Raw genomic sequence first — 16,062 nt, forward strand, 5'->3', positions numbered from 1 at the left:
CAACACAAATGTCATATTATTAACCATGCATGGCAAACAAACATAATCACATTATAAACATTAGACATGACATGAATAGCTAGGCTTACAAGCCATAATCAATATGAGCCACATCTCATGGCCATATACATATAACTCAATATAAGCCAACACATTTGGCCAAAACAAAATAATACGTGTCAATCAACTAGATCCCTATACATGCCACTCACTTGCAATTTCTAATATATGCTTCATTATTCCAAAGATAGCGACTTGATAGTGTGATGTTGCCTCCGACGATCTCCAACCCTGAGCTAACCTGAAAACACTAAAGGAAAGGAAAGGAAGGGAGTAAGCTTTATAACTTAGTAAGACCGTACGAAAATAATAAGCAATTTATCAACTTGCTTCTTATGGTAATACAACCCTATTTGCATTTTCACTCATGTTCTAGTCAAGTTATTTTCTCAGGTCACAGTCACTAAATTATTTATATCTGGAGCTATGGAACTCCAACTTAAGTTCTGTTAATTTCCCCTAAAACTAGACTCACATATCTTCTTACCATAAAATTTTCAGTATTTTTGGTTCAGCCAATTAGTACAGTTTATTCCTTAAAGTTACCCTTTTTTTATGTCTGACAGTTCTAGCCCCTCTTCACTAAAAATTAATTATCCCATAGTACGAGACTCGGATAATGTTTATGTCTATTTCTCTTGAAAATAGACTCATTAATAATTCTAAGAATATAAATTATAACTTATAAATATTTTTGTACAATTTTCAATGATTTTCTCAAATCAGAACAAGGGATTTCGAAGTTATTCTGACTCTGTCTCACAACAATTAAAATATTTCATAATATGAAACTCTTTTGCTTACACCATTTCTTCTATGTAAAACTAGACTTGTTAGTATTTAATTTCATATTTTATTCAGGCTCTAACTCAATTTTTACAATTTTTGGTGGATTTTTAAAGTCGGACTATGGCTGCTGTCCAAAACTAATTTAGTGTAAATTAACTACTACATTTATCACACCATATTAATTCATTTTCACTACATTGGTAGTGTAACGGGCCCGTATCCAACGTCGGAATAGGGTTTGAGGGGCTACCTAACTTAAACTCAGTCAATCTTAGGAAAATCAGGTCATAAAATCTTGATCAAATTAAAACTTTTCGTTTCATAACCAATCTGTCCCTTAAATGGGTTTACGAGGCCCAAAACATACATTCATGATGGTTCGGGACCAAACTGAGAACTTAAGATAAACTTGGGAAAACTTTATGCTTTAGGCTTCACACGCCTGTGTGGTTTGGGCACGCCCATGTCCTTAACCCGTGTGCACCACTGACTTCAACACACGGCCATGGCACACGCTTGTGTGACCTGTCCGTGTACGATACTGACTTTAAGACACGGCTATGGTACACGCCAGTGTGGCCTACCTGTGTATAACACTGACTAAAAAGTTTAAGCGCAGGGGACGCACGGCCAAAACACCCATGGAAGTGAGCCGTGTGTCACACACGACACACGGCCTAGACACACGCCCGTGTGTCATGCCCGTGTAGACAAAAAGAGGCCATTTCCAAGCTATTTTGTCACCGATGTTGCACAACCTATACAAGATCATTCCAACATACTAATTTTCACCACAATGGACACCAATTTGTTCATAGAAAGAACATTATAAGCATTTGCAAAATGAATAATAGCCATTATTCTAGGTTTGATACAAAAAGAAGGGCTTTTAACTTAAGCCAAAATACACAACCAATTTCACATTAAATCAACATCCTAGTCTAGCCCTATACATGCCATACTCAAAAGAAGATTTGTACTATACCAAGTGCTTTGATTGATAGTGTGATCAATATCTCTGACTTCAAAGGATCCTTGGAAAATTAAGCGGCATTGAAAAAAAAGAGAAAGGAAAGAGAGTAAGCATAAAGCTTAGTAAGTTGCATATAAATAAATATACAACGACAATTTCACCATTAGTCATCATGCTCATAACTCAGAGGTAAGTTTAAACTTAACTTACTCATTACTGTCTACTTAATACACAATTTCTAATTTGAGCTCATTACTCATGCATACCAAATAGGTACCTATATCACTAAAAACATTATTATACTTTCCTTCTTAAGTTTCTTTCATAATCTTTAAAATTAAACCTTCCGGAAACCTACCGGATATTCTATAAGCCTTAAACATGGGATAAGTTGCCGATGCCATGTCCCAGACATGGTCTTACACTGGATAGCATCATCGAGGCTGATGTCATGTCGCAGACATGGTCTTATACTAGCTCTCGTATGTACATGCTGATGCATGTCCCAGACATGTCTTACACTAGCACAACTCTTAGCCGATGCGTGTCCCAGACACGTCTTACACTGGTTATCATCATCGAGACCGATGCATGTCCCAAACATGTCTTACACTGGCACTCATCTCTACGCCGATGCCATGTCCCAAACATGGTCTTATACTGACACTCATAATGTGGCTGATGCATGACCCAGACATGTCTTACACTGGCACACAAGAAATCCGATAGTTATGGCATGAATATCCAGTTTGTTTCTTAGGGTCCTAATTAGACCATTCTATTATTTCAATCATGAATTTACAATCTCAGTTCACAATCTAAAAAATCATACTATATCAATTTAATGACAATTCAAATACGTACATCAACGATGTTGTTGAATTATTTACATACAGCTTACATCAGCTTACAAAATGTACCCGACTAGTCGACTTAATTGGATTGCTTGGCTTTTCCCCGGTCTAGGGTCGGCTTTGGCAAATCTTGATCTATAATAAAAAAATGTACTCATTTAGTCACTAATTACAATTAGGCAATCATAAATTCACATCTTTAGTAAAATGACCATTTTGCCCCTAAACTTTGGCAAAATGACCATTTTACCCCTATGCTCGAAAATCAATTTTTATCGAATTTCTTCGTATTTCAAGTCTAGATAAACTCTTTTTACTCTTATAGAAACTCCAAAATTTCATTATTTCACACACTAATTACTTATTTTGCAACTTATGCAAAATAGTCCCTTTAGGTGTTTTCATGCCAACACCTTTCACAAAAGTTGTTTAGAACTCTTCTAAGATTTAATTTCTTCCATAAAATTTCAGAAAAAAACATAAAGTCTCTCATGGAAAATCCCTAGACTTATCACTATTTTTCAAAATAGTCCTCTCATATGAAAGCCCATGAAACAAGCATGCCAAAAATGTAAAAATCATCAAGAAAGTCATCAAGATCACTTACATTATGAGAGGAATAAATTGCTGAAATTTTGAGAGATTGAAACCCATATTTTTTCTGGTATAATCGGCCAAAGAAGAAGAAATAGGATGAAAGAGATGAAGGCTAGGCAACTTAGGTATTATTTTATCATAGGATTATGTCATCAAGTCACCTAATATTGACTTTTTGACTAAATTTGCTTCCTATGGCCGGCCACCTTGCTTATAGGGGTCAAATTACTCTTTAAAATCCCCTAATTTTATTTTTCTAGCTATTTAACTCTTTTGGGTACAAAAAGTAACTTTTACCTATTATGCGATTTAGTCTTTTTTCGCAATCGAGCTCACAAACATTAAAATTGACTAACCAAATTTTTCATGCACTAATATAACCATGTTATAACCTCATATTTAAAATGAAATAAATTTTCTAACCTTGGATTTGTGGTCCCGAGACCACTATTCTGACTAGGCCCTAAATTGGTCTGTTACATATCTCCTCCCTTAGGGTTTTTCGTCCCCAAAAATCTTACCGGTGAATAAGTTTGGATACTGCTCTCTCATAGACTCCTCGGGTTCCTATGTGGCTTTCTCAACTCCATGTCTATGCCACAAAACCTTCACAAGCGGTATGCTCTTATTTCTTAACTGTTTGACTTCTCAAGCCAAAATCTTGACCGGTTCCTCACTATAAGTCATATCCGGAAGAATCTCAACTTCAGTTGGTGCAATTACATGTGATGAGTCTAATCTATACCGGCGTAACATGGAAACATGGAACACATTGTGAATCTTTTCTAATTCTGACGGCAAATCCAATCGGTAGGCAACAAGCCTTACTCTCTCTGTAACTTCATAAGGTCCTATGAACGACGACTCAACTTACCCTTTTTTCCAAACCTGAGGACTTTTCTCCACAAGGAAACTTTTAAAAATACTTTAGCACCGACTTCAAACTTAATTTCCTTTCGTCTCAAATCTGAGTAGGATTTTTGTCTATCCGAGGCGACTTTCAAGCAGTCACAAATCACTTTAACTTTCTCCTCTGCCTCTTTGATCAAATCTACCCCGTGAATCTGATTCTCTCTCAACTCAGTCCAATATATGGGTGTTCAACACTTTCGCTTGTACAAGGCCTCATAAGGCGCCATTTTCAAACTCGACTGATAGCTGTTGTTGTAGGCAAATTTAACGAATGGCAAGTATTTTTCCCAGCTTCCTTAAAACTTGAGAACACAACATCTCAACATGTCTTCTAAGATTTGTATTACTCTTTCCGACTGTCCGTCAGTTTGTGGATGAAAAGTCGTGCTGAAACTCAACTTGATCCCTAGATCTTCTTGTAACTTTCTCCAAAACCTCGAGGTAAACCTCAGATCTCTGTCAGACTCGATCGACAATAGCACTCCATGAAGTCTTACAATCTTGGAAATATACAAGTCTGCTAATTTCTCAAGGGAGAAATCAGTACGCACTGGTACGCTGACTTAGTTAGTCTGTTGACAATAACCCATACTACATCTTTCTTTTTTGGGGTTAGTGGCAAACCCGTCACAAAATCCATAGTGATTCGATCCCATTTCCACTCTTGAATCATAATAGGCTGAAGTAAACCTGAAGGTACTTCATGTTTAGCCTTTACTTGTTGACATATTAGACAGTTGGAAACAAATTCTAAGATGTTTCTTTTCATACCCGACCACCAATACATTTTCTTAAGGTCATTGTACATTTTAGCACTACCTAGGTGGACAGATAAACAACCACCGTGTGCCTCATTCAAAATCTTCTGTAGTTGTAACGCCCCAATTTTTGGGTTTTCTGTGTTTCTGTGATTTTTAAAATTTGTGTGTGTTCTGGTTGGTTAAAATATATATTTTAGTAGGTTAGTGGGCTTTTGGAAGGCCCAAACTTAAGTTAAATCCGTGGTAGTCTTCGAAATTTTAATTTTATGAACAAGTGATGCAATTGGCGTTTGGGCTTTTAAGAGTAAAGGGGTAAAAGATAACACAAAAAGGAGTGTGGTGTAGTGGCAAGGTGGCGCCACTTAGGGGGCAAGGAAGTGACACCATAGAGGAAGCAAGGGGTCCAAGGTTCAAGTCTTGGCTTGTGACAACCCGAATTAGGGCCTAATCGGAATAGTGGTTTCGTGACCACAAATCCGAGATAGAAATAATTGTTTTATAATTATTTTGGGGTTTATGATATGATTGCATGATTGTGTGAAAATTTCGTGATGAAATTCTATGCCTAAAGTGCTTAAATTGAAAGTAGGGACTAAATCGAATAAGTTGCAAAATTTGCATCCCGAAGTTTTAGTATGAAATTGTTTTGGAATATTAATTAGGAGGTCTTAAATAGCAATTTGACCAATTTTAAGTTCATGGACAAAATTAGGACATGGAAGGAATTTTTGAAAGTTTAGTAAGGAGGGCATTTTGGTCATTTGGATATTAAATGAAATAAAATGGGAAAAATAACACAAAATTGGTCATCATCCTCCTTAGTTGCTGCCGAATTCTCCCTCTCTCCATAGCTAGGGTTTCTTCAATTTTCAAGCTCCATAGTAAGTGATTCCAAGCCCGCTTTTAATGTTCTTTACGCTTTTGGAATCCGGAAGCTCGATTAAGCTTATGCTAGTAATAATTTAACCTAGGGTTCATATTTGGAAAAATACCCATAGGTGAAATTTGTGTATTTTGATGTTTTATGATAGAATATGAGGTTTTAAATTATGTTAAATAACTTGTGCTACTCGGTTTTAAGTGAAAACGAGTAAAAGCAAGATAATCGGTAAAATACCTATTGTTCATAACTGTATGATAGAGTGAGAATTTGATGTGGTTGTAGAAGAGAAAATGTTCAGCATATCATAAAACATAAGAATAAGGGCTGAAATTAATTCCAGAGCCTAGGGGCAAAAATGTAATTTTGTAAAGTTAGGGGCAAAATGTAATTTTTCCATGATGTGATTTTGGATTGAAATAAATAGTATGAGTATTAAATGAGCTAAATGTGTTATTATAAATCAAGAAAGACGCGAATTGATCTCGAACGGGGAAGGAAAAGTTTTGGATTAAATTGCAAAAATTCCACATTTTGCACCAAGGTAAGTTTGTATGTAAATATTACAATAATTTCATGTACATTCTTATATTTCAGCCTATTATATGTATATACTAGCTGATGTTGAAGTATAAATCGACTATTGGAAGAATGGAAATAAATAATAGAGAGAGATCCCGTTGAACATTCTAAAAATCGAATAAAATAGATGGAGCGTAGCTAGGTCACATGTATGATGCCGAGTGCACATCATGTGTACAAGAAAGCTACGAGACACCTCAGTAGTAGCTAGGTCACATGTGTGATACGAGATGTATCCCATGTAGACAAGAGAGCTACGTGAAAGATAAATGTAGCTAGGTCGCATGCGTGATTCCAAGTGAAGGACACCATGTAGACAAGAGAGCTACGTGAAAGATAAATGTAGCTGGGTCGCATGCTTGATTCCAAGTGACGGACACCATGTAGACAAGAGAGCTACGAGACAAATCGGCTAGGTCGCATGAGTGGTACTAAGTGTTCACCATGTGTACAAGAGAGCCGAACTAAACGAAGTATGATGGTGGGGCTATGTGCTGAAACCATTAAATATCGAGGATTGATCCGAATTGTTCAACGGGATGGTTTTGTGGTGACATTGTGGTTTGGACCTATACTTATGGTGAATGAAATATGGTGAAAATGATTTGTGGTATATACAAATATAAGATAAAATGAGGTTAGCATAAAGAATTTGTGAAAGAGTGAAATTAGCATTAAAACTATTTTTAGATGGTAGCAGTGATGTGATTTTGAAAAAATCACCAAAAATAGGAGGAATATAATTAGAGGTTGAATGAGATGTGAAATTAAATTTTAATGAGTCTACTTTCATATAAAAGAAACAGAGCAAGCAAAGGAATTCTATATTTTGAGATATTTACAATTGTATGTGACTTGCTTAGGATGAATACGTGATCCCCTGTTCCAACTTTGAAAAATCATTAAAAATTGTACAAAGCAAATTAAGAAATATAGTTTACATGCCTAAATTCCTTATTGAGACTATTTTTAAATGAAACAGACTTCAGGGTTGTTTGAATTGTGTACTGAGAGAAATTCAATTTGTAGTGAACAGAGGTCAGATCAGTCGAGCTGTGTAACAGGGAAACTTTAACTAATAAACTGTACTAATCGGCTGAACCAAAATTATATAAAAAATTTAGCAAAAAGCTTTATGAGTCTAGATTCAGGGAATTTTACGGATTTGAATTTCGAGTTTGGTAACTCGAGTTATGATTTATTTAGTGAATATGACGCAGCAGAGACAGCTTAATCAAAGTGGAATAAATAGTGAAGTTAAAGTAGATGTACTTGAATTGTTGTGTAAACATGTTAGATTTTTTTTATTAGTATTTACATACTTACTTACTAAGCTATAAGCTTACTTTGTTTCTCTCTTTTGTCTTATAGTGTTCTCCGGCTTGCTCAGAGTTAAGGATCGTGAAGATCTATCCGCACTATCCTACTTTAGGGTATTTGAACTAAACGTTTTGAATTATGGCATGTATAGTAGGCTTAATTATTTTGTTACGTGTCATATTTGTCTAGGTTCAAAATATTAGTTACAAGATTTCGACCAGCTAATTTGTACAAGCCATTAAAGTTGGCTAATATTGTTCAAGACATATTTATATTTCGATTATGTTTAATGGTAGGTATTATGTTCGGTAATACCTTGTATCTGTTCCTGCGACAGTAGCAAATTGTAAGGGTGTTACATTTAGTGGTATCGAGCTATGGTTTAGTCGGTTCTCGGACTAATAAAGTGTGTGTAAAAGTCTAGCTATACATGCCATAAAAATATTGTGATAGTGTGGTGACTCGATTATTCTAAACTGTGTTTTGTTTTAATATAGTAATGGATCCTGAAGGAACTGCGGTGATGAAGTCGCTAGTAATGCTGTAGGCTCCCTTACAAGGACCGCGCTGTGGAAAGTAGACCTGAGACATTGAGACAAGGAGATGAGGCTCGGGATACCTTTCTCCAAATGATGAACAATTGGTATACTGAATTTATTCGAGCAAATCCAAATGCTCAACCTCCTCCACCCCCTCCTATACCTCGGGCGATTCTGTAGCTTCTCAAGGTATAGATTTGGTAAGAATGAACAAGCCTCCGGTTGACAAGATTCAAAACAAGGGGCTGAAGAGTTTAGAGCAAAGATCGATGATGATCCCGAGAAAGCGGAATTCGGCTTGAAAATTCTACCCGTGTTTGATGAGCTCTCATGTACACCGAGGAATGCTTAAAGTGTCAGATCACTTTTGAGAGATTCGACTTACCACCGGTGGAAGACTTTGGTTGCAGATGGTGCCAAAAGAAAAGTTACTTGGGATTTCTTCCAGAAGAATTTAGAAAGAAATACATAAGTCGTGATTCATTGATCAAAACGGAAGGAGTTCCTTGAATTGAAGCAGGGAAAATGTCGTAGTAGAGTATGAACGCGAATTTGTAAGACTCAGCAAGTATGCCTGTGAATGTGTGTCCACCGAGGCCATTATGTGTAGAAGATTTGAAGATGGGCTGAATGAGGACATTAAAGTGCTTGTAGGAATTTTGGAGTTGAAAGAATTTGTAGTATTGGTTGATCGAGCTCTTAAAGTCAAGAATTGAACAAAGAAAGAAGAAAAGTCGCTATTGAGGCCCGAGATGTCGAAAAAGACAGATAAGCAAGCCATTTCAATCTCAACCAAAGAGGTCCAAAGAGACAAACCCTCGAATGACAGTTTCAATTGGGGATTCACAGAGATCGTGGTAGAGCATATTCGGGTCTAAAGCTCAAGCTACTTGGTGGCAAGTGTGGGTAATGTGCGACCTAGAAAGCCCGAGTGTCGACAATGTGGCGAGCAACATTATGGTGAGTGTTGGGGACCGAGCGAGCTTGTTTCAAAAAGTTCTCATGAGCATTTTATTAGAGATTGTCCGGAGAAAGTTAAAGAAGAAAGATTTGAGTGCTAGATGAATACCACCGCTAGTAGAGGTAGACCACCGAGAAATACTGGAGGTGGGACTAGTAGTAAACTGTGATGAAAGATTTAACGGCAAGATCAAAAGCTAGAGCACTGCTAGAGCTTATGCTATACGTGCCGAGAAGATGCATCATCTCCGATGTTATTATCGGTACATTTTCTCTCTATGATACTATTGTTATTGCATTGATTGATCCGGGTCCACTCATTCCTATATTTGCATGAATTTAGTATCCAATAAAAAGTTGCTGTTGAATTTATCGAGTTTACGATTAAAGTGTCGAACCCTTAGGCCAATATGTGCTAGTTGACAAGGTTTGCAAGAATTGCCCATTAATGATTCAAGGTCACTGCTTTTCCGCCAACTTGATGTTGTTACCATTTGGTGAGTTTGACGTTATCTTGGGAATGGACCGGTTAACATTGTATGATGCTAAGGTAGATTGTAAACAAAAGACACTAGAATTGAAATGTGAAAATGGAGAAATTACGTGGGTTGAAACAGATGAATCAAATAAATTGCCTATGGTGATTTCGCATGTCTGCACGTAAATACATGAGAAAAGGGTGTGAAGCTTATCCGCTTATGTAATGAATATTGAGTTGCCCCAACCGAAATTTGAATCGATCTTATAGTCTGTGAGTTTCGGATGTATTTCTAGAGGAATTGCACAGGTTGCCTCCGAATAGAGATAGATTTTGCTATTGATTTGTTGCCGCATCGCACCGATCTCGATTGCTCCATATAGAATGGCTCATCGAATTAAAAGAATTGAAGGCTCGATTCAGGGAGTTAACAGACAAGGATTTGTGAGACCGAGTTTCTCTCCCAGGGTGCTCTGTATTATTCGTAAAGAAGAAGGATGGTTCAATGAGACTTTGCATTGATTACCGTCGACAATAAGGTGACTATAAAGAACAAGTACCCATTGCCGAGGATTGATGATTTATTCGATCGCTTAAAGGGGCCACAGTGTTTTCAAAGATTGATTTGAGGTCCGGTTACTACCAATGAGAGTTAAGGAGTCGATGTGCAAAACGCCTTTAGGACAAGGTATGGACATTATGAGTTTCTTGTGATGCCTTTCGCAACAAATGCTCCACTATATTTATGGACTTAATGAATCGGATCTTCCTACCATATTTGGATAAGTTTGTAGTAGTGTTTATAGATGACATTTTAATTTATTCTCGAGATGAGTCTCGAACATGCCGAACACTTGAGAACTATATTGCAAATCTTGAGAGAAAAGAAACTGCTTGCCAAGTTTAGTAAAAGTGAGTTCGCTTCGTGAAGTCGGATTTTTGGGGCATATAGTCTCGGTGATGGTATTCGGTGGATCCAAGTAAGATTTCTGCGATCGTCGATTGAAACCGCCAAGAATGTATCCGAGGTTAGAAGCTTTTAGGCTTAGCCGGTATTATAGACGTTTTGTTAAAGGATTTTCGATGATTGCCTCTCCTATGACTAAGTTGTTGCAAAAGAATGTTAAATTTGAATGGACTGATAAATGTCAACAAAGTTTTGAAAAATTGAAAGCACGATTGATCAAGCACCAATTTTAGTACAAATTTGAGTCGGAAAGGAGTTCGTAATTTATAGTGATGCATCATTGATGTGCCTTGGATGTGTGTTGATGCAAGAGGGTAAAGTGGTAGCTTATGCTTTGAGACAGTTAAAACCGCATGAGAAGAACTATCCTACACATGATTTGGGCCGTCATTGTTGTTTTTGCCTTGAAGATTTGGCGACATTATTTGTACGGTGAAAAATGCCGAATTTTTACCGATCACAAAAGTTTGAAGTACTTGATGAATCAAAAGGATCTGAATCTGCGACAATAAGATGGCTTGAATTATTAAAGGATTATGATCTAGTGATTGATTATCATCCGGAAAAGCAAATGTAAGTTCTTGACGCCTTGAGCGTAAAATTTCTTTTTACTTTGAGAGCCATGAACACGGGTTAGCATTGTCTCGATGATGGGTCAATCTTAGCGAAATGAGAGCTAAACCGTTATTTCTCCGATTAATTTGTGATGCTCAAAAGAATGATAGTGAGTTGCGGATCAAGAGAACTCAATGCGAATCGAGTTACGACTCGATTTTCGAATTGGACCGGATGATTGTTTGATGTTTCGAGACAGGATATGTGTGCTTAAAAACGATAAATTGATTCGAAAAATATTACATGAGGCGCACAATGGTCATTTATCGCTTCATCCCGGTAGCACAAAATGTATAATGATTTAAAGAAGTCAGTATTGGTGGCGGTATGAAAAGGGACATTTCGAATTTGTAACCAAGTGTTTGATCTCGTCAACAAGTAAAAGTTGAACATCAAGTGCCTTCGAGGATTACTTCAACCAAGAATGGTGCCCGAGTGGAAATGGGACAAGATTACCATGGATTTTGTAACCGGTTTGCCTTTAACTCCTAAAAAGAAGGATGTTTGTTTGGGTAGTGGTTGATAGATTAACAAAGTCAGCCCACTTTATACCAAGACGCACCGATTACTCACTTGATAAATTAGCCAATTATATGTTGCTGAAATTGTGAAGTTGCACGGAGTACCTATGTCTATAATATCGACATGAGATCCAAGATTTACCTCGAGATTTTGGAAAAAGTTACAAGAAGCTTTGGGTACAAAATTGAACTTTAGTACCGCATTTCATCCACAAACAGATGGTCAAACAGAAAAGAGTAATCCGGTACTCAAGATATGCTTAGATGTTTGTGTGTTAGAATTTGGAGGTAGTTGGGAGAAATATCTATCTTTGATTGAGTTTGCCTACAATAACAGTTATCAATCAAGTATACAAATGGCACCGTCTGAAGCCTTGTATGGTCGTAAGTGTCGGACTCCTTTATATTGGACCGAGCTTAGTGAGAAAGCAGATTCATGGAGTTGATCTAGTTAAAGAAACCAAGAGAAAATAAAAGTAATTCGGGATTGCTTGAAAGTCGCTTCAGATCGACAAAAGTCATATGCGATTTAAAAGAAAAGAGATTGAATTTCGTGGGTGATAAAGTGTTCTTGAAGGTGTCACCATGGAAAAGATTCGAGATTTAGTCGAAAAGGCAAGTTGAGTCCGCGTTTTATTGGGCCGCACGAGATTACCGAGAGAATTGGACCATGGCATATCGGTTGGCCTTACCGCAGAGTTAGAAAGAATTCATAACGTGTTTCATGTATCAATGTTGCGACGTTATCGTTCGATCCTTCACATGTGATTTCTCCAACGAAATTGAGATTCGATCGGATATGACCTATGAGGAGGAACCAATAAAGATTTTGGCTCGAGAGGTTAAACAGTTAAGAAATAAAAGTATAGCTTTAGTGAAAGTATTGTGGCACGGACATGGGATAGAAGAGGCTACGTGGCAACCTTGAAGAAGCTATGAGGAAACAAGACTCAAACCTCTTTATCTGGGAAGATTTTCTGGGACGAAAATCTCAAAAGGGGGAGAATTGTGACAACCCGAATTAGGGCCTAATCGAATAGTGGTTTCGTGACCACAAATCCGAGATAGAAATAATTGTTTTATAATTATTTTGGGGTTTATGATATGATTGCATGATTGTGTGAAAATTTCGTGATGAAATTCTATGCCTAAAGTGCTTAAATTGAAAGTAGGGACTAAATCGAATAAGTTGCAAAATTTGCATCCCGTAAGTTTTTAGTATGAAATTGTTTTGGAATATTAATTAGGAGGTCTTAAATAGCAATTTGACCAATTTTAAGTTCATGGACAAAATTAGGACATGGAAGGAATTTTTGAAAGTTTAGTAAGGAGGGCATTTTGGTCATTTGGATATTAAATGAAATAAAATGGGAAAAATAACACAAAATTGGTCATCATCCTCCTTAGTTGCTGCCGAATTCTCCCTCTCTCCATAGCTAGGGTTTCTTCAATTTTCAAGCTCCATAGTAAGTGATTCCAAGCCCGCTTTTAATGTTCTTTACGCTTTTGGAATCCGGAAGCTCGATTAAGCTTATGCTAGTAATAATTTAACCTAGGGTTCATATTTGGAAAAATACCCATAGGTGAAATTTGTGTATTTTGATGTTTTATGATAGAATATGAGGTTTTAAATTATGTTAAATAACTTGTGCTACTCGGTTTTAAGTGAAAACGAGTAAAAGCAAGATAATCCAGTAAAATACCTATTGTTCATAACTGTATGATAGAGTGAGAATTTGATGTGGTTGTAGAAGAGAAAATGTTCAGCATATCATAAAACATAAGAATAAGGGCTGAAATTAATTCCGAGCCTAGGGGCAAAAATGTAATTTTGTAAAGTTAGGGGCAAAATGTAATTTTTCCATGATGTGATTTTTGGATTGAAATAAATAGTATGAGTATTAAATGAGCTAAATGTGTTATTATAGATCAAGAAAGACGCGAATTGATCTCGAACTGGGAAGGAAAAAGTTTTGGATTAAATTGCAAAATTTCCACATTTTGCACCAAGGTAAGTTTGTATGTAAATATTACAATAATTTCATGTACATTCTTATATTTCAGCCTATTATATGTATATACTAGCTGATGTTGAAGTATAAATCGACTATTGGAAGAATGGAAATAAATAATAGAGAGAGATCCGGTTGAACATTCTAAAAATCGAATAAAATAGATGGAGCGTAGCTAGGTCACATGTATGATGCCGAGTGCACATCATGTGTACAAGAAAGCTACGAGACACCTCAGTAGTAGCTAGGTCACATGTGTGATACGAGATGTATCCCATGTAGATAAGAGAGCTACGTGAAAGATAAATGTAGCTAGGTCGCATGCGTGATTCCAAGTGAAGGACACCATGTAGACAAGAGAGCTACGTGAAAGATAAATGTAGCTGGGTCGCATGCTTGATTCCAAGTGACGGACACCATGTAGACAAGAGAGCTACGAGACAAATCGGCTAGGTCGCATGAGTGGTACTAAGTGTTCACCATGTGTACAAGAGAGCCGAACTAAACGAAGTATGATGGTGGGGCTGTGTGCTGAAACCATTAAATATCGAGGATTGATCCGAATTGTTCAACGGGATGGTTTTGTGGTGACATTGTGGTTTGGACCTATACTTATGGTGAATGAAATATGGTGAAAATGATTTGTGGTATATACAAATATAAGATAAAATGAGGTTAGCATAAAGAATTTGTGAAAGAGTGAAATTAGCATTAAAACTGTTTTTAGATGGTAGCAGTGACGTGATTTTGAAAAAATCACCAAAAATAGGAGGAATATAATTAGAGGTTGAATGAGATGTGAAATTAAATTTTAATGAGTCTACTTTCATATAAAAGAAACAGAGCAAGCAAAGGAATTCTATATTTTGAGATATTTACAATTGTATGTGACTTGCTCAGGATGAATACGTGATCCCTGTTCCAACTTTGAAAAATCATTAAAAATTGTACAAAGCAAATTAAGAAATATAGTTTACATGCCTAAATTCCTTATTGAGACTATTTTAAATGAAACAGACTTCAGGGTTGTTTGAATTGTGTACTGAGAGAAATTCAATTTGTAGTGAACAGAGGTCAGATCAGTCGAGCTGTGTAACAGGGAAACTTTAACTAATAAACTGTACTAATCGGCTGAACCAAAATTATAGAAAAAATTTAGCAAAAAGCTTTATGAGTCTAGATTCAGGGAATTTTACGGATTTGAATTTCGAGTTTGGTAACTCGAGTTATGATTTATTTAGTGAATATGACGCAGCAGAGACAGCTTAATCAAAGTGGAATAAATAGTGAAGTTAAAGTAGATGTACTTGAATTGTTGTGTAAACATGTTAGATTTTTTTTATTAGTATTTACATACTTACTTACTAAGCTATAAGCTTACTTTGTTTCTCTCTTTTGTCTTATAGTGTTCTCCGCTTGCTCAGAGTTAAGGATCGTGAAGATCTATCCGCACTATCCTACTTTAGGGTATTTGAACTAAACGTTTTGAATTATGGCATGTATAGTAGGCTTAATTATTTTGTTACGTGTCATATTTGTCTAGGTTCAAAATATTAGTTCAAGATTTCGACCAGCTAATTTGTACAAGCCATTAAAGTTGGCTAATATTGTTCAAGACATATTTATATTTCGATTATGTTTAATGGTAGGTATTATGTTCGGTAATACCTTGTATCTGTTAACGATGACAGAATTCGTAAGGGTGTTACATGGCTCTTGCAATATATTTTGGTTTTTCTTTTTAATAAATCTGGAAGCAAGTAGGTGCGCTTTAAAGTTTAATGTGTTGGATTTATGACACAAATGAGTTGATGGCCTAGTGGTGGTGGCGTGAGTTGGCATGTGAGAGGACTTTGGTTCGAATCCCTTGGCACGCAAAGGTTGATTATTTTGCTATGTTGGGACGGCAAGAGTTGGTGTTGGTTTTAAACTCTGGTGATGGAGGGATCCCACATTAGAAAGCTAACATAAGAGTAGATGGAGAGCTGGCTTTAAATAGAGCAAACCATGAGGAGAGTAGGCATACCCTTCTTGGCTGATCCCTTTCGCTTTGTGACGTACTCGTTTGGGTTGGGCGTCAGCTAAGAGTGTTTAGAGCGTGGATTAACTGCAGTCTCCTGACATGTGTGTATTTCTCATTACTCTAGCAGTAGGACGGCTATTTCGGGCCGCGATGGGCTGAAATAGGCCATGTGGTCCCAATGGGTCCATAGGCCCAAGTGGATAAGTTGTAGAATTACTA

This window comes from Gossypium arboreum, chromosome 4 (assembly GCF_025698485.1).
Source record: "Gossypium arboreum isolate Shixiya-1 chromosome 4, ASM2569848v2, whole genome shotgun sequence".
Classification (NCBI taxonomy): Eukaryota; Viridiplantae; Streptophyta; class Magnoliopsida; order Malvales; family Malvaceae; genus Gossypium; species Gossypium arboreum.